The 17968-nt window shown below is 54.1% G+C and overlaps 2 protein-coding genes across 3 annotated transcripts in view; one reads left to right on the top strand and one right to left on the bottom strand.

The window, feature by feature from the left end:
- CENPQ (centromere protein Q) overlaps positions 1-17968 on the bottom strand; it is a 227049-nt gene that overhangs the window by 205404 nt on the left and 3677 nt on the right. The gene's annotated exons all lie outside the window — the stretch shown is intronic.
- Positions 1-17968, top strand: part of DTX4 (deltex E3 ubiquitin ligase 4) — an 87647-nt gene that overhangs the window by 19095 nt on the left and 50584 nt on the right. The window lies entirely within an intron of this gene.

Raw genomic sequence — 17968 nt, forward strand, 5'->3', positions numbered from 1 at the left:
ACAGCCAGGTCTTCGGACCCTTACGAAATGGACGCAGAGCGGTGCAGCTCCTCAGGGGTTCAGGAAGAGAGTTCCACAGTTTCGGACCCACGACTTGGGAAGAGCGCCCTCCCATACGGGCCACACAAAACCTAGGCCCAGTCCATAAGGCCTGGTTCAAAGATCTCCGCGTCCGTCCGTAAGGCTGCAGTGGAAGTATTGTTGTGATAATAAATCACCCTGTGGCTGGAGTGTGATGTGATCTAGGGGTGTATGTGGTGGAATCCCCTCACAGATGTCCCCAGACACCGCCTCCTCTCTCCCTCCCTCTGATAGGCTGAGCCGGTGACTGGCAGGGGGCGTGACCTTCATAGAAATAGAAGGGCTACCATCTGGTGGGTCTGGGGGATGGTGGAGGCTTTAGGGAGCCTGTTGAGTGTCTTCCCATCACTAGACAATGCATTCCCCGACAGGCTGGGAGAGAATACACTGGCAGCTGTGCGGGTGAAGGGTGGGATCACCCCCCACCCCCAGTGCAGGGTCCCTAAGTCTGTGAGCTTGTGATGGGGTGGGGGGAGGGGATAGAGGCAGGGTAAGAAGGGGTTCTTTCTTAGTATGCTGTATCACCTCACCTTCACGACCCCACGCCCGGGTTCTCCCCATTGACACTCCTCACACTGGCGAGAGTGACCATGGGCACACCTTCACAAGTCTAGCGAATTGTCCTTTGTTAAACACAGCTCTAGAGGCATTGACTGGCGTGTGTGAGGGTGGTGGTAGAGGAGATGTCCCTTGCTCTGTTGTGAGGGGTGACGGGCAGAGGGGATGGGCTGGTGGTGCTATAAGGTGTCATATGGGAATAGTGGTTGAGCCTGGATCTGCTGTGAGAGGTGACTGGCAGAGTGGACGAGCCTGGTTGTGCTGTGAGGGTTGAACTGGACACGGTGTATAGTCCTAGCTCCACTGTGAGGTATAAAAAGAGCAGAGTGTCCTGCCTGTGTGGGGTGAAGCTCTTGAATCTCGCGCTGTGTCACCTGTTTTCTGGATCATAAGTTTCTAGTTGTTGAGCCCTTCCTCCTGCTCCCTGGGCATCACCTGCACCTGTCCTTTGTGAAGGTGTATTGTTGGGAAGACAGGCTGCACATAAAAGAGCCACAAAGATAGGCAGCATGTAAGTCACAAAGATAGGCAGCACATAAGAGCCACAAAGCGAGGCAGCACATAAGAGCCACAAAGCGAGGCAGCACATAAGAGCCACAAAGGTAGGCAGCACATAAGAGCCACAAAGGTAGGCAGCACATAAGAGCCACAAAGGTAGGCAGCACATAAGAGCCACAAAGGTAGGCAGCACATAAGAGCCACAAAGGTAGGCAGCACAAAAGAGCCACAAAGGTAGGCAGCACATAAGAGCCACAAAGGTAGGCAGCACAAAAGAGCCACAAAGGTAGGCAGCACATAAGAGCCACAACGGTAGGTAGCATATAAGAGCCACAAAGCGAGGCAGCACATAAGAGCCACAAAGCTAGGCAGCACATAAGAGCCACAAAGCTAGGCAGCACATAAGAGCCACAAAGCTAGGCAGAACATAAGATCCTGTGCCCTGAATAATGCTTAGCTGCAATAAACTTCGCTGAAACATGTTGATGATTAAGGCTTAAAAGGACCCTATGAAGTATGCTTGTATCTGTTGAGAGGGAGGTGTGACAAAAATGTATAGGTTTTCTACCCCTTCACAATTGTAGTTTGGTCCCGCGATATTATATCCTTATCTATCACCTGCTGCATAATCTGAAGATTTTAACAACGTAAAAATGTTTCTAGCTCAAACGTATCAAAAGTTACTAGAAACGTAGCAACACGTGTTGCAGCGCAGTGAACGGCCCTCTGCAGAGGTTGACTGGTCGCCTTTCGATTATTTATTGACTTATTTGGCTGTTAAACTGGTACTAACGAGGTGAAACTTTTGTCCAGACAGTGTTAACCTGTGTAAAAAATTCAAAATAAGGAAGTAATACTATCGCAAGATGTGCCGCACACTGTGTTTTTTTATGGCATATTTGGGCCTCCCCTGCCGCATAATTCCGGTGTCCCTGCTTGAGAGCTATGCAAAAGGGATACATAGGTCGGCCTCTTTATTTGTTCCCCTCGCTGCCTCCTTTTGTGGAAGATATTTCCCATCTCCTCGTTTTCAGATACTGTTCCTCCGGATTCTGCCGTGGGGGTCATTTTCTCATCATATCTTCATTTTCTACACTGAGTGTCAAACCTTTTTCCAAGCTCCGGTTTTTTTAGACCCCGCCTTGGATTTTCGGGCCGCGTGCGCCAGCCTGCTCTCGGGTTCAGACGCCCCCTGGGGTTCACCAGGAGGCCCCCACTTGCACAGCCGCCTCTCACACCTTCACCTGCGACAAGTGAAACGCCGAGATGTATTTTCACAGGAGAAAAGATGCCATCGGTCTGCGAGCGTCTTGAAACCCACCTCCTTTCTGAGGGGGGTGGGGGATAGGGGCCGAGACCCCGTCGGAGGCGGACAATGGGGGCTTCATTCGAGCCTCATTTGGGATGCAGCCCGTCCTGGGAACCGCTCGCCCCCTTTGTCAGTCCTTGGCAGCTGTGTTTGAGGAGGGCTGCTTGTGCGGCACCCCCTCCCCCAGGCCCTTCGCAGACCCTTGGAGGCTCGGTGTGTGATCACTGCTGAAGGGGCCTTCTCAGGCGGGGAGGGCCTCGAGGCGCGCTGGGAGCAGGGGCTGACAAAGACTCTCTTTGCATGGGCCGTCAGGGTGTGGGGCAAAGGGGCCGACTAACTGGAGAGATAGCTCTGCTGTCTGAGGCCTGAGCGTGTGAGGTCGCTGTAAACCTGAAGGATAGCTCTGCTGTGTGAGGCCTGAACATGTGAGGTTACTGTAACTCGGTTGATAGCTCTGCTGTCCGAGGCCTGAGTGTGAGGTCTCTGTAAGCCAGAGGGCTAGCTCTGCTGTCTGAGGCCTGAGCGTGAGGTCCCTGTAAGCCAGAGGGATAGCTCTGCTGTCTGAGCATGTAAGTCCACTATATCACGAGGGATAGTTCTACTGTGTGAGGTAAGAGAGTAGCCAGAAAATTAAAACACCCCCCACTTTGATCCTTACATCGAATGTCCTCAGGTGAGCGAAGCAAGTAAGCCATAGGCAGCCTAGATGAGCTCCCTTCACCCCACCTGTCTCCATCCTTCAAGACTTTCATGCATCCATCCATCTTTTCATGTTTCCATCCATCCATCCATCCATCCTTTCACCATTCCATCCTTCATTTCCACTCGGTCTATCCATCCTTTCATCATTACCCTCTTCCATCGATCGCTCTGTCCTTCCACCCCCTCTTCGTCATTCAGCTATCCTCCCATCCATCCATCCATCATTCCACCCATCCATCCAGACTTCCGTTTGTCCATCCACTCATTGATCCATCCTTTCACAATCCCAGCCATTCTGTTTCTCACCCATGTAGATATTGTTTTCAGCCACCACTAGTCCTTTCACCCTTTCCTGTGAATGGGCCTTTCTTCTGGTCAGTTTTTCTTCTTTGTGCCGTCCAGCTCACTCTTCCTTCCAGCCCTTCTCCCACATTCTGAGTAGCATAGCCAGTGTATTGTGGGAAACCCGTGCCCTCCTAGCTGCCATTATATTGTTAAAAAAAACAACAAACATCAGAGTTCAGTGGGCCTGTTGAGCCCTGTGCCTCATGGCAATGCACCTGCTGCACCTACGAAAGCGACGCCTCCTCGAACTCTTTTCCTCTTTCCCTCATCATTTCACCTTTTGGGCCTCTTTTTCTCTGAGTGGATTTGCATCCTGGACCCCAGTTTCAGTATCCTTTACACTGTATTTTTAAGAGCTTCTGCCAAGCTGGTAAATAATTCTGTGTGAACACCACCCCTGCTTAAGCTGAGAAAGCGGGGGTTCACTACGCCACTGGTCTGAGGTCGCTGTAAGCCCGAAGGATAGCTCTGCTGTTTAAGGCCTGAGCATGTGAGGTCGCTGTAAGCCTGACGGATAGCTGTGCTGTCCGAGGCCTGAGCATGGGAGGTCGCTGTAAGCCCGAAGGATAGCTGTGCTGTCCGAGGCCTGAGCATGTGAGGTCGCTGTAAGCCCGAAGGATAGCTGTGCTGTCCGAGACCTGAGCATGTGAGGTCGCTGTAAGCCCGAAGGATAGCTGTGCTGTCCGAGGCTTGAGCATGTGAGGTCGCTGTAAGCCAGAAGGATAGCTCTTCTGTCAGAGGCCTGAGCATGTGAGGTCTCTGTGACCTGAGGGATAGCTCTGCTGTCCGAGGCCTGAGCATGTGAGGTCTCTGTGACCTGAGGGATAGCTCTGCTGTCCGAGGCCTGAGCATGTGAGGTCGCTGTAAGCCCGAAGGATAGCTGTGCTGTCCGAGGCCTGAGCATGTGAGGTCGCTGTAAGCCCGAAGGATAGCTGTGCTGTCCGAGGCCTGAGCATGTGAGGTCGCTGTAAGCCAGAAGGATAGCTCTTCTGTCAGAGGCCTGAGCATGTGAGGTCTCTGTGACCTGAGGGATAGCTCTGCTGTCCGAGGCCTGAGCATGTGAGGTCTCTGTGACCTGAGGGATAGCTGTGCTGTCCAACGCCTGAGCATGTGAGGTCGCTGTAAGCCCGAAGGATAGCTCTGTTGTGTGAGGCCTGAGCATGTGAGGTCGCTGTAACTCAAAGGATAGCTCTGCTGTCCGGGGCCTGAGCATGTGAGGTCGCTGTAAGCCCGAAGGATAGCTCTTCTGTCCGGGGCCTGAGCATGTGAGGTCGCTGTAAGCCCGAAGGATAGCTCTTCTGTCAGAGGCCTGAGCATGTGAGGTTGCTGTGACTCAAAGGCTAGCTCTGCTATCTGAGGCCTCAACGTGTGAGTTTACTATAACTCAAGGGCCTGCACTGATGCCTGAGGGCTCAGTTCTGTATAACTTTAGGGATAGCTCTGATTTCTGAGCCTGTGAGGTCGCTGTAACACCGAGGGATAGCTCTGCTGTCTTACCATGTAAGGTCTCTGTAACCTGAATGATGGCTCTGGTGTAGGAAGCCTGAACCTCTGAGATCAGTGTATTGCAACAGATGGCTCAGCCTGTGAGATCGGTGTAAACTGGGGAAAGCCCTGCTCTCTCTGACCTCAGCCTGTGAGATTGGTGTAAGCTGGGGGCTAGCTCTGCAGTCTGAACTCAGCCTGTGAGATTGGTGTAAGCTGGGGGATAACTCTGCTTTCTGAACTCAGCCTGTGAGATCAGTGTAAGCTGGGGGTAGCTCTGCTCTCTGTGACTTCAGCCTGTGAGATCGGTATAAGCTGGGGATAGCTCTGCTGTCTGAACTCCGCCTGCAAGATCGGTGTAAGCTGGGGATAGCTCTGCTGTCTGAACTCAGCCTGTGAGATCGGTGTAAGCTGGGGGTAGCTCTGCTCTCTGTGACCTCAGTCTGTGAGATCGGTGTAAGCTGGGGATAGTTCTGCTGTCTGACCTCAGCCTGTGAGATCGGTGTAAGCTGGGGATAGCTCTGCTCTGTGACCTCACCCTGTGAGATCAGTGTAAGCTGGGGGACACTCGCCCCCAGTCACATATCTGGGTTGAATCCATCATCCTTCTGTAGCTCAATTCACCACCTCATTTCAGACCCAGCTATATGCAAATCACTCTTAACCCTGTGCCTCATGGGAACTGAAGCCTATCTGCCATGCCAGGCCTTCCCTGAACCGGAAACCAGCATCCTGGGACGGGTATCGGGGTAACACCCTCATCAGCCAGGCTACCTTGGATCCAGTGGCACGGTGATCCTGGGACTCACGTCTGAGCATAGGCTTGTCCTTGTCGGTGTGGGGGATAGCGCTGCTGTAATGCCTGTTGTAGAGCTGGCTTCAAGGTGTCAGCCGGGAGGGTAGGTGTGCTGTGACGCAGCAAGTGTGCTGTGGCCGTCTGTGCTGTGGTGACTCTGCTCTATAGCTCTGCTCCGTATTCCAGTGAGGACTCTTGTATCTGCTCTTGGGTAGCTCTGCTGGGTCAGTTTAGGGCTAGCTTTCTCGATTACAGGACCCTCTGCTTCGTCTACTTCCAGGGATAGGTCTGCTGTCAGTCGGGGTGGGGGCTGAGGTGAGCTCTGCTGTAAGCCCCTTGGCGCTCAGCTGTCATTTCCCAGACCTTTGCTGCTAGTTTCGCGCAGTATAAAGTCTCTCTCAGCAGCTCATTGTCCCAGGATCAGACAGCTGGTGAGGCAAGCGCTGGTACTCCGCCAACCCGAAGAGCGGGGCCTGAGGAGGAATCAGACTGGCATTTCTCAGCACGCAGCTGACCTTTCACCTCCCCGCTCCCCCACAGACAATAGGGGGAGGCAACAATAGGGTAGGACACTAGAAAGGTTGTGTCCTGCCTGGAGGGGGCTGGGAGCCCAGCGGGGAGAGCAGTGCGTTCGCAGGGCCCCTGGTCTCCCGCCCCCTCTCTCTGCGTCTTGTGGAGAGCCCGGGCCTACCTGAGTGAGCTGAGCTCAGACTGGCTTACAGAGAGGCCAGCACGGCCTATGGGACCTGTAGCCGGGGCCCCAGCCCGGCTGACAGAACCTGTAGCCGGGGGCCTAGCACGGCCTATGGGACCTGTAGCCGGGGGCCCAGCACGGCCTATGGGACCTGTAGCCGGGGGCCCAGCACGGCCTATGGAACCTGTAGCCGGGGGCCCAGCACGGCCTATGGGACCTGTAGCCGGGGGTCCAGCCCGGCTGACGGAACCTGTAGTCGGGGGCCCAGCACGGCTGACGGGACCTGTGCGCCTCTCACAGCACCTGTGGAGATCAGAGCCAGGATCCTGCTTGAGGGGACCTGGAGCCCTAGCAGGGCTCACGGGTCCCGTGCACCACTCCCACTGTCTGCATATCCTGTGTCCTGACTGTGGAGGCGGGGACGGTTTGGAAATGCGGTACGATTTGGGGGAGGAGAGGAGGCAACCCCTATGTCCACAGGTGCCATCTCCTATGTCCACAGGTGCCATCCCCTATGTCCACAGGTGTTATGTTATGTTAACCTCCTTTTGTAGCGCGCACAGATACTAGAAAGTGTCCCGGCGCGAATGCCAACAGCGAAAGAGGAAGGGAAGCTTAAAATACCGGCAGGAAATCATGCCCCAACAGGCAATTAATTAAAGAGTAGAGTTTTTAATTGTTTTTTAAAAAGCCTCAGGCTATCCATGTTCCGTAGTTCGAAGGGCAAGGTATTCCAGGCTCTGGCCGCTTTCACCGAAAAAGAGAAGCCACCTAACCGTGTCAATCGGAACCTGGGGTCCACCGCAAGGCATTGACCCATCGAGCGAAGCTGCCGAGAAGGCTCATAAAACGAAGGTAATGAGGCGCGGTCTGATAGAGCGCACCGCGGGCCACTACCAAGGCCTGAAACCGTACTCGCTGCTCAACCGGGAGCCAATGTAATTCTCGAAGGTTCTGGCTAGCGCTAGATCTAACTGGCATGCCCAATAGAGTTCTAGCTGTCACGTTCTGTGCAATCTGTAACCTTTTTAAATTGTAGGCCGGAAGTCCGAAATACAGAGCGTTGGCATAATCCAACGTGGACAAAATAAGTGTCCGTGTTACCATTTCCTTGGCCTTTTTAGGAAGCAGCGGCAAAAACTTCTTAAGACGTTTAAGCATGCCAAAACACGCACCCGCTAGTTTGCTAATCTGGGTCAAGAATCTCAAGTCCTCGCCAAACCAGATACCCAGGTTTTTTGCTGGGCATCCGGAAGAACTCGGCAAAGGATAGCCAACCAGCTAAATCTCTTCCCTAAAGTTAGGGGGAAAGGCACCATAGAGGAGCACTTCGGATTTCTCCTCATTACACTTTAATTGGGCCTTTACTAACCATTTAAAGACCTCTGCAAGGCAAGTCTTGGCAATGGTCGGGGAGAAGTCCAGTTTGCTCCATGTGAAGAGGTGCTGGGTTTCCTCAGCGCAGACTATAATCCTCGCACCCAGCTCCTCCGCTAGATAAACCAAGGGGGTCATATAAACATTAAAAAGAAGGGCTGAGTGTAGAACCCTGCGGGACCCCCGAGTTCAAACTTCGCGGGGTAGAAGAAAAAGGCTGCAACCACACTTGCTGCGATCTATTAGCAAGGAAAGATTCAATCCATTTCCATTGCTGCCCAGTGATGCCAATGTGAGACAACCGTGCCAAAAGTTGTTGGTGTGGCACGGTGTCGAACGCGGAGAGAGATCTAATAGCACAAGTGCTGCTCTGCCGCCGGCATCCAGGCAGTCTCTAATCACCTCAGCCACCTCGACCAAAGCTGTCTCGGTACTATGAGAAGCCCTAAAGCCTGACTGTGGAGAGCACCCGAGCTCTCAACAAACTCAGAGAGTTGTTTATGGGCAGCTTTCTCACAGACCTTAGCCACAGCCGGAAGAAGGGAAATAGGACGATAACTGGCTGGACATGCAGGATCGAGAGAGACGGGCGCAGACGGGCTTGCCTTAGGCGTGCCTTCGGCGCGCCCGCTGCGCGTCCGCGCATGTTTTATAGCCAAATCCCCCAACTGATCAAGCACGCCTAACCCAAGATGGCGGCTGAGCAGGAAGTGTGCCTTCAATCTAATGTAAGATGGAGCGAAAGTGCGGGTAAGCGGATTGTAATTCTAAGCTAAAATAGTGTTGAGAATAAAGCAGCTGTTGTATTTTCAAATAACTTGATATTTAAAAGAAGGAGCGCAAATATAAAAACAATGAGGATCACAGACCAGATCACACTGAACCAAATATCACGCATACGAGAGCAAACTCCCGGGAGGAAAAGCAACTTCCCCTCTCACCTAGGTGCCATCCCCTTTGTCCACAGGTGCCATCCCCTTTGTCCACAGGTGCCATCCCCTTTGTCCACAGGTGCCATCCCCTTTGTCCACAGGTGCCATCCCCTTTGTCCACAGGTGCCATCCCCTTTGTCCACAGGTGCCATCCCCTCTGTCCACAGGTGCCATCCCCTCTGTCCACAGGTGCCATCCCCTCTGTCCACAGGTGCCATCCCCTCTGTCCACAGGTGCCATCCCCTATGTCCACAGGTGCCATCCCGTATGTCTATAGTTCGCAACCCTAGTGTCTATAGGTGCCAGCCCCTGTGTCCATAGGTGCCATTCCCTATGTCCACAGGTGCTATCCCCTGTTTTTAGTTGCCAACCCCACTGTCCATAGGTGCCAGCCCCTGTGTCCATAGGTGCCAACCCCTATGTCCACAAGTGCCGAGTCCTTCCAGCACTGATGTCGACAGAGATGGCGCGCTGGCAGCCTTGCACAGAGTAACCCCCCCCCCCAGCCCATGGACAGATTAAAAGCAAGTAAATCCGGTGAGCTCGTGACGAGCACATGAGCCTGTCCGCACAAGGCAGCTCTGTGCGCACGGCACAGCAAAGTCTGACGACCGAGGTGTGTTAGAAGTACAGATGTAAGCATGCACACCACACACGCCTATGTATGCGTGCCCAAGGCACCCCCAGAAAACACGCAGGTTATCACAGTGATTTTATAAACACAGATACATCACTGTAAAATGCATTTTAACACACCCAAAAAACAAAATTAGGGAAAGAAATACGGCAATGCGAGATAAAAGCAGACACTGGTCGAAAGACTCTTTAGTTTACGTGACAAGCCCTTTGTACTACCAATCCGAGCTCTCAAGGTGGCCAGGGCCTAGCTTGTCTTCCCACCCAGTCCAAGTTTTTTCTGTACATTCTGGAGTTTGTAGTCTTGTCTACTCAAGTTTAAAGTCATGCCTGTAAGTCCCAGAATGCAATGCCTGGATGCAGTCCTCGCGGACCTGGGAATTTCTACCCAAAGCATACCATTTCCTACACACATTGGGCTGTCCAGTGATGGTGGTCGAGTGAAGGCCAGGGGTAGTCTCCAGGGTTGATTGAGCCCGGCTGGGACCCTCATCCTTCCACATGGGTCTGTTTGCTCAAACCATCAATAGTCTGTTTTGTCCTGAGAGCGCCTCTCTCTGGGTTTGGTGGAGTTCCTCGGGCCTCTTGTTGAGGTTTCACGGGTGATCCCCCCCCGCCCGATGGTGAACACCTCCACATCTGGTTCTGTGCCTTCCTACCCATGTGGGTGGGTGAGGATGAGGGATGCGTGTTATGCTGGTGCATGTTCACTGGGATGTGCTGGCTCTGTGTCTCGCCACCACCACCACAGGCGGGTGGGTATGGTCAGTGGAGTGTGCTGTGCATGTCTGTGTCTTCTGGTTCCTTGGCGGTTCTCTTGCTGATGTTGGGTCGGTTGCTTGTGCCTTCGCTCGTGGTCCAATCACGGACTGTCTTCAATGGCCCATGCGGTGATCCCTCACACGTTCACTTGGCCTGGTACAGAACACGTGAACTAAGGTTGGAAGGGCCACACTGGTCGAGAGACAGGGGTGGATAGAGATTAAAGGTATAATCTGTACAAGAACATCTCTGGCCAGCAAGCAAAGATGACAGATGTTTTTCCCCATGAACATCGGAAGTGAGTTTTGGACTTCCACGGTGCACCACTGCTTCTCACACTCTTCACGCCCGCTGTACGGGGCACCACTGCTTCTCACACTCTTCACGCCCGCTGTTCGGGGCACCACTGCTTCTCACACTCTTCACGCCCGCTGTTCAGGGCACCACTGCTTCTCACACTCTTCACGCCCGCTGTACGGGGCACCAGTGCTGTTCACTCTCTTCATGCCCCGCTGTACAGGGCACCTCTGCTTCTCACACTTCACGCCCGCTGTATGGGGCACAACTGCTTCTCACACTCTTCACGCTCTGCTGTACGGGGCACCACTGCCGTTCACACTCTTCATGCCCCGCTGTACGGGGCACCACTGCCGTTCACACTCTTCATGCCCCGCTGTACAGGGCACCACTGCTGTTCACACTCTTCATGCCCCGCTGTACGGGGCACCACTGCTGTTCACACTCTTCATGCCCCGCTGTACGGGGCACCACTGCTGTTCACACTCTTCACATCCTGCTGTACAGGGCACCACTGCCGTTCACACTCTTCATGCCCCGCTGTACGGGGCACCACTGCTGTTCACACTCTTCACATCCTGCTGTACGGGCACCACTGCCGTTCACACTCTTCATGTCCCGTTGTACGGAACACCACTGCCGTTCACACTCTTCATGTCCCGTTGTACGGAACACCACTGCCGTTCACACTCTTCATGTCCCGCTGTACGGGGCACCACTGCTGTTCACACTCTTCACATCCCGCTGTACGGGGCACCACTGCTGTTCACACTCTTCATGTCCCGCTGTACGGGGCACCACTGCTGTTCACACTCTTCATGCCCCGCTGTACGGGGCACCACTGCTGTTCACACTCTTCATGTCCCGCTGTACGGGGCACCACTGCTTCTCACACTCTTCACGCCCGCTGTACGGGGCACCACTGCTGTTCACACTCTTCACATCCTGCTGTACAGGGCACCACTGCCGTTCACACTCTTCATGCCCCGCTGTACGGGGCACCACTGCTGTTCACACTCTTCATGTCCCGTTGTACGGAGCACCACTGCCGTTCACACTCTTCATGCCCTGCTGTACGGGGCACCACTGCTGTTAACACTCTTAATGTCCCGCTGTACGGGGCACCACTGCTGTTAACACTCTTAATGTCCCGCTGTACGGGGCACCACTGCTGTTCACACTCTAAATGCCCCGCTGTACAGGGCACCACTGCCGTTCACACTCTTCATGCCCCGCTGTACAGGGCACCACTGCCGTTCACACTCTTCATGCCCCGCTGTACAGGGCACCACTGCCGTTCACACTCTTCATGTCCCGCTGTACGGGGCACCACTGCCGTTCACACTCTTCACATCCCGCTGTACGGGGCACCACTGCTGTTCACACTCTTCACATCCTGCTGTACAGGGCACCACTGCCGTTCACACTCTTCACGCCCCGCTGTACGGGGCACCACTGTTGTTCACACTCTTCACATCCCGCTGTACAGGGCACCACTGCTGTTCACACTCTTCATGCCCCGCTGTACGGGGCACCACTGCTGTTCACACTCTTTACATCCTGCTGTACAGGGCACCACTGCCGTTCACACTCTTCATGCCCCACTGTACGGGGCACCACTGCTGTTCACACTCTTCATGCCCCGCTGTACGGGGCACCACTGCTCTTCACGCCCCCTGTATGAGGTACCACTGCTTCTCACGCTCTTCACGCCCCCTGTACGGGGTAGCACTGCTTCTCACACTCTTCATGCCCGCTGTACGGGGCACCACTGCTCTTCACGCCCCCTGTATGGGGCACCACTGCTTCTCGCAGTCTTCACGCCCGCTGTACGGTGCACCACTGCTCTTCGTGCCCGCTGTACAGTGCACCACTGCTCTTCACACCCGCTCTAGTTCTAGATGTATGTGGATGACCCTCAGCAGAAGGTCCCTTTGGGGCATGGGTGGAGGACATCTCTTTTGTCCCCATGAGGTCCATGGCTGCTGAGGGAGATGCCTTCAGGGTGATGCAAGCTGACGCGCCTTAAATGTGGCAGAAACCTAGGACTTGGACTGGGCTCACTTCGGTTGACACCGTTTCTAGGCCTTTTTTGGAGAAACAGTAAATGTTTTATGAAATATACCAGTAAATAAAATAAAAGATCCACCGCATATGAAAATCTACTAAATGTATTAGTAAGTAGATAGAAATGTAGGTAAAGGAGCTTGGTGGGCTGAGTAGTTTACAACTGTGATTCACACATAACACTACCCCGTGCAATCGCGGGCCATGTACAGAAGCGCAGACTGGCCCCGGCGCGTTCAATAGCCATTGGGGGGGGCGGTATAGAGGCGGCGCGGGGAGTCCGGCCAGCCATTACCTGCCAAAGGGGTGCTCCGGCATCTTTGTTTGGATTGATGCAGAATCACGTTGCTTTCAGATGTAACTTCTTGTGCATTTTATAATTCATAAATACTAAGAGTGGTATCCGTTCCTAAAGGGGAAGGAGAATATGAAGTCAGACAGTCTCAAATGGTACTGCATCTCATGGTAGGTGTCTCCAAAAGGCAAGTTCTCAAGTGTATGTGGGGTAGGGTAGTGGTACTCCTGTGTGGGTGATAGTTGTGCCCTCACACACCCTTGCGGGTGCAAAGCATCATCACTGGGCACTGCTCCTCGTGGGGGTGGCGCTGCTGTCCTTCATGGGCCCTCATTGAGGGCGCTCTGTCGGAGATCTTTTTAGGAGTAGCCACAGTTGTGCTTGTGGGTGTGTGGGTTGGGTGAAAAGTGGTGAGATAAAAAGGGCCCGTTGGTACCCTAGTGATTTTATTCGTAGGTCCTCAGGGTCAGGTTAAAAATGGGTCGGGGATGGAAGCGCAGATCGGGCTGAGATGAGTAGGGGGAGGAAAAAATGTTGTCCCGCTGCTCTCAACCTGTATGTGTGTCTAAAAATGAGATGGTGAGTACATAGTGGGTGGTCGACATGTTTCGCGCTTCCCGTGGTCCCTACTGGATCCCTCAGCACTTCTTCAGGACCTTTGTGAACAAGGAAAAGAAACAAAGGGGATCAGGGAGAGAGACACCCTGTATTCCCTTACTACCGTGTGGCAGGTGAGTATCACGGTGATTTATAAGTGGGCACGTCTTATTCGTGTCCCATGCTTGAAACCTAGTGGAGACAAGGAAAAAGAAAAATTGGTGGGGGGGAGGGGGGAGAGAAAATCAGAGAGGAAGAGAACATGAAGCTGATCATGTAATCAGAGTGTAGCAACATTAAAAATGCATGTGTCTTTCCTAGTAACTACAGGACATGAACATGCAATGAAGAGACTCCATGATACTGCTCATGCAACATGAGTGTGGCAACATTCACAGTGCATGTGTCATTCCTGTGTGTTGTAGGACATGAGCATGTTACCTTAAATTCCGTGGCAGTTGGCAGCAGCGGGACGAAAAAACTTACGTCTCCCTCCTCAGGTGCATACTTGAAACCTGGTCTTCCTCGACGGTCGCCGGTATATTGTATGATGAGAGGAAAGCGGTTTATAAAGGGGTGTAGCCTCGTTGCTGAGCAATGCCGCGGGGAGGACGACGGGGAAGGGGGCGGGGCAAGGGAAGTGCTCACGAGTGCTGTGGCTACCCGTGTTCGATGGCAGCTGTTGGAAAGGCGTTCGCCGGAGGGGGGTTCGATGCCCGTCTTGCCCACCCCTTTGACCCACCTCTCCCACGTAGGCCGAACCAGGCGCGTACACCCTGAGATACACTACGAACAGAGTGACACCACACGTATTCTTTGTAGGACGATAGGTTCTTTTATCGATGATTTCAAGGGATCTTTATGATCCAAGATGCAAGCAGTACAGCAGTGGCACAAAGTACCACAAATCGGTCGTGGGGAATGGGGGTAGCGGGACAGTCTTTCAAGCTAGTGTCTCTGCGAAAATACCCTGCGGATAGCTCACAATCCTCGAGCTGGAGGGTGTCGTGTCTCTGGGCGATCTTCTTGCCGAGTCATCCTCAAGGGGAGCGCCGCGAGTCTCTCAGCAGGCACAGGTGGTCTGAGTTCGGGAGCCACGATTCCGTCAGCAAGGCTCAGATGGTTCAATAGCTGGGGGTCGCGAGTCACTCAGCAGGCCCAGGTGGTTCAGTGTTCGGGAGCCGCGACCTCGTCAGCAGGGCTCACTCAGATGGTTCAATAGCGAGAGGCCGCGAGTCACTCAGCAGGCCCAGGTGACTTCAGCGTTCAGGAGCCGCGACAGCGTCAGCAGGCTCGGATGGTTCCAGGTCTTCTCTACATTCGTTTCTCCGGCACCCCTTGTTATACTCCGCTGGCTCTTTGAAGTCCGGAGTCCTCGCAGAGGGGGGGACTGGGGTGACGGAGGGGTTTCGGCGGGATTTCCTGCCGCTCACTTCTTTGGTCTTTTCAGGTGGGTCTGGGAGGGACCCCAGACGCTCGGCAGGGGAGGCGCCTGCTCCCCAGGGGCCTGGTGGCCGATCGAGTCTTCCCGGGGAAGGCGACCCGAGGTGTGACTGGGCTGGCGCCTCTGGGTCTGGCTCGAGGGCTCCCGCTCCCTCGGTCGGACATGCGTGGTAGGGTGTCGAGTCTGTCAGGGCTCTGGCCGGCCCTCGGATCTGGGTGGCTGGGGCGGCCGGAGTCGGAGATGTCGTGTCTTGAGGGTGGTTGCAGGTTGGCTGGATGATTGGGAGGGCAACGCCGTGAGGCCGGTCTCACAGCAGCCATGTTGGATTGGGTCTGCAACGCCACGGAATTTAAGGTGACATGCGATAGGCTGGACTTTCCCTGGATTGTACTAATTGGATCCATGTTCCCTTTCTCCTCTCTCTCCCCTTTTTTTGCCTTCGCTGCACACGCTTGCTACTATCTCCCGATGGATAACTACACAACGGGGAGTTGAGTCAGGTTACCATTCAGTTACACTGCGGTCCTCTCCCTTCATTCTTGTTTACTACTTATGTTCACCCAGGCGGGGTGAAAAATGCCAGCCCTGCGCATCGGTCTATAACAGTGATGACCTGCACCATTAAGTCCCATCTACCTTTACGCTATTACTGAAATTCAGTTCACCCCGTTGACACGACATGGGTGTGCATATAGGTGTTCTATCTCTCCACCTTGATGCTACGGACTCAGTGGGATACCCCTACCACTAAACGCATCTGCGTAAGTATCAGCACCTGGGAATGCCAACTCTCTTCACTGCATGCTCATGTCCTACAACACACAGGAATGACACATGCACTGTGAATGTTGCCACACTCATGTTGCATGAGCAGTATCATGGAGTCTCTTCATTGCATGTTCATGTCCTGTAGTTATTAGGAATGACACATGCATTTTTTTATGTTGCTACACTCCGATTACATGACCAGCTTCATGTTGTTTCTTCCTCTCTGTTTATCTCCCCCCCCCCCCCCCCACCCCACCCCCATTTTTTCTTTTTCTTTGTCTCCACTAGGTTTCAAGCATGGGACACGAATAAGACGTGCCCACTTATAAATCACTGTGATACTCACCTGCCACACAGTAGTAAGGGAGTACAAGGTGTCTCTCTGATCCCCTTTCTTTCTTTTCCTTGTTCACAAAGGTCCTGAAGAAGCGCTGAGGGATCCATTAGGAACCACGGGAAGCGCGAAACATGTCGACCACCCACTATTTACTCACCATCTCATTTTTAGACACACATACGGGTTGAGAGCACCGGGACAACATTTTTCCCTCCCCCTACTCATCTCAGCGCGATCTGCGCTTCCATCCCCGACCCATTTTTAACCTGACCCTGAGGACCTAGGAATAGAATCACTAAGGTATACACGCGCCATTTTATCTGACCACTTTTCACCCAACCCACACATCCACATGCACAACTGCGGCTACTCCTAAAAAGATCTCCGATAGAGCACCCTCAATGAGGGCCCGTGAGGGACTGCAGCGCCACCCCCACGAGGAGCAGTGCCCAGTGATGATGCTTTGCACCCGCAAGGGTGTGTGAGGGCACAACTATCACCCACACAGGAGTACCACTACCCTACCCCACATACACTTGAGAACTTGCCTTTTGGAGACACCTACCATGAGATGCAGTACCATTTGAGACTGTCTGACTTCAGATTCTCCTTCCCCTTTAGGAACTGATACCACTCTTAGTATTTATGCTTAGCCTTTGGAGCATCGGTACAGGACCTGTCTTTAAAAATTGCTCCATGTCCCCTCCTTATATTGTGATTACATTTTATATTTCAGACATTTGCCTCCTAAAATATGTTGTTCTGCATTACGAATATGTTATCTTCTTGTGGATTGTGTGATCCAAATCATTCTGTTTACATCTTACATTTCGCTTAAAAACATCTGTCTCGGAATGGTCCTGGCCACAGTGCTCCAGGTGTGACCTCTGGTACTGGGCACAGTGCTCCTGGTGTGACCTCTGGTACTGGGCACAGTGCTCCAGGTGTGGCCTCTGGTACTGGGCACAGTGCTCCCGGTGTGGCCTCTGGTACTGGGCACAGTGCTCCCGGTGTGGCCTCTGGTACTGGGCACAGTGCTCCAGGTGTGGCCTCTGGTACTGGGCACAGTGCTCCAGGTGTGGCCTCTGGTACTGGGCACAGTGCTCCAGGTGTGGCCTCTGGTACTGGGCACAGTGCTCCGGTGTGGCCTCTGGTACTGGGCACAGTGCTCCAGGTGTGGCCTCTGGTACTGGGCACAGTGCTCCAGGTGTGGCCTCTGGTACTGGGCACAGTGCTCCAGGTGTGACCTCTGGTACTGGGCACAGTGCTCCAGGTGTGACCTCTGGTACTGGGCACAGTGCTCCAGGTGTGACCTCTGGTACTGGGCACAGTGCTCCAGGTGTGGCCTCTGGTACTGGGCACAGTGCTCCTGGTGTGACCTCTGGCACTGGGCACAGTGCTCCTGGTGTGGCCTCTGGCACTGGGCACAGTGCTCCTGGTGTGGCCTCTGGCACTGGGCACAGTGCTCCTGGTGTGGCCTCTGGCACTGGGCACAGTGCTCCTGGTGTGGCCTCTGGCACTGGGCACAGTGCTCCAGGTGTGGCCCCTGGTACTGGGCACAGTGCTCCAGGTGTGGCCTCTGGCACTGGGCACAGTGCTCCAGGTGTGGCCTCTGGCACTGGGCACAGTGCTCCAGGTGTGGCCTCTGGCACTGGGCACAGTGCTCCAGCTCCAGGTGTGGCCTCTGGCACTGGGCACAGTGCTCCAGGTGTGGCCTCTGGCACTGGGCACAGTGCTTTGGTGTGGCCTCTGGCACTGGGCACAGTGCTTTGGTGTGGCCTCTGGTACTGGACACAGTGCTCCAGGTGTGGCCTCTGGTACTGGACACAGTGCTCCAGGTGTGGCCTCTGGTACTGGGCACAGTGCTCCAGGTGTGGCCTCTGGAACTGGGCACAGTGCTTCAGGTGTGGCCTCTGGTACTGGGCACAGTGCTCCAGGTGTGACCTCTGGTACTGGGCACAGTGCACTGGGTGTGGCCTCTGGTACTG

This window comes from Triturus cristatus, chromosome 4_1 (assembly GCF_964204655.1).
Source record: "Triturus cristatus chromosome 4_1, aTriCri1.1, whole genome shotgun sequence".
Lineage (NCBI taxonomy): Eukaryota > Metazoa > Chordata > Amphibia > Caudata > Salamandridae > Triturus > Triturus cristatus.